We start from the raw sequence: 1,774 nt of genomic DNA on the forward strand, positions 1-1,774 counted from the left end.
TCTACTCAGTAGGGACTTCGCTTCGGTGCACTCGTCGTTAACTATCTTCTACTGAATGTGTCGTGAACTTGTGAGGGCATGTGAGATGCTGGTGAAGTATCTTCTAGGGCAAGCTGCCATTTGTCATTTGTAATGAATGTGTCATGAACCATGTCGTAGTAACGTTTGAATTGTCTTAAGTTATGAACTCATCGGCATAAAATTTGTGTTTGTTCAAATTGCTGTGATGTTGCAGTCATTGTAAGTATTATGTTGTTCCGGTGAAATGAATGTGCTGTAAACTCTGTTTTTTCAGAAAACAACCGTGCAGTGCCCAGAACACAGGCGCTGCACTATACCATGCAGCGCCCAAGGGATAGGCATCGCACAGTACAGTGCAGCGCCTGGCTCTTGGGTGCTGCACTATGACTTGGTAATTTTCGTGGATGGTCAGTGCTGAAAGCCTTCTGTGGCCCTCTGGATAGCCATGGCCAGGTCGGCAGCGCCTATGAGACGGGCGCTGCACTGTACTGTGCAGCGCCTAGGCGCTAGGCGTCACACAGTACTGTGCAGCGCCTGTCTGTTGGGCGCTGCAGTGTTGTTAACTGCCAAACTGCAGAAACAGATGCCATTTTGGCCTCATGCAGCACTGACATAACTTGCTACAACATAAATAAAATTACTGTAGACTGCACATACTGAACAAAGACAACTAATAACTTGAACATCACATCATTTAGGACAATTCAACATTACTACTAGTTCGCAAACACAAATACCACACTAGTAAGAATTCACCAACATATAACATAACCTCACAAGTTCATCGACCTAATGAAACGGCTACAAGAGCACTAACAAACACAAGCACTAATGCCTTCCGCGCGTGTTCCTGGTGCCACGCCTGCAGGCAATCTTCTTCTTCCTGGGTGGACGAGGCTCCTCTTCCTGCACTTCCTCCTCCGCCTCATCATCCAAGCTAGCCATCCACAAGGTCCCTACGACCACCTTTGGGTTGCCTCTGTTGTCAAAGTCGTTGGGCGTGTACCGGCGTCTGGGCTGCCTAGGCTTGAACACATATAGGGACCGAAGTTGAGCGTCTGCCAAAGTCATGTCATCATCAAGCTCATGGCCCTATCACACAATCAAACAATATGGTGAAGACCGGCGTCGTAATCAAGTGAGAATCACATCTAAAGGATTAGTCATACCTCTTGGGTGGCCACGCCATCATCATCCAGATAAGCATATGAGGAACTCACATCGTCCCCCTGATGGTGAGATGAGGGGTCTGATGGTGTACCAGACCTAGAGGCAGATGGTTCATCAAATTCGGGATCACGGCAACCGAGAAGATTCGATAACCGCCTTAACTTCTTGGCCTGACGCTGTAACATGAACACGTGTGGAAGATATCAAACTCCGCAACATAGACTGGCTCTCATAGTGAATGTGATATGTACCTTGAGGAATGCTCGTAGTGAACCATCATCATTGCCTTTTCCAACTGGTGTGTTCTCGAGAATAGACTGGCTCTCATCAGCTGCTTTCTTGATCTCGGTGCGTTGCGGATGAGAAAGAATGAACACGTTAGCCATTCAAACATGTGTAGTACGGCCAACGGGAAAGTAAAGAAGGAACACTTTACCACATAGTTAATCACCGGAACAGCAGGGACTCCTTGCCCTACCCTGACATCTCTGTTGTACTTCCACTTTGATAGATCCTCAAAGTTTACGGGTTCTTCAAGAATATCCTCATTATATGCTGGCGGGCATATCTCAACTCGAGTATT

At 47.1% G+C, this 1,774-nt stretch overlaps 1 long non-coding RNA gene across 1 annotated transcript; it reads right to left on the bottom strand.

The window, feature by feature from the left end:
* Nucleotides 1–692: 692 nt before the first annotated feature.
* LOC123049738 (uncharacterized) lies at nt 693–1,367 on the bottom strand. The gene is made up of 2 exons (XR_006423645.1): nt 1,191–1,367; nt 693–1,113 (listed from the first exon to the last, which is right to left on the bottom strand). It is a non-coding gene; the product is annotated as an uncharacterized lncRNA (long non-coding RNA).
* Between the last annotated feature and the right edge of the window lie 407 nt (nt 1,368–1,774).

Source organism: Triticum aestivum, chromosome 2D, assembly GCF_018294505.1.
Source record: "Triticum aestivum cultivar Chinese Spring chromosome 2D, IWGSC CS RefSeq v2.1, whole genome shotgun sequence".
In the NCBI taxonomy this organism is placed as follows: domain Eukaryota; kingdom Viridiplantae; phylum Streptophyta; class Magnoliopsida; order Poales; family Poaceae; genus Triticum; species Triticum aestivum.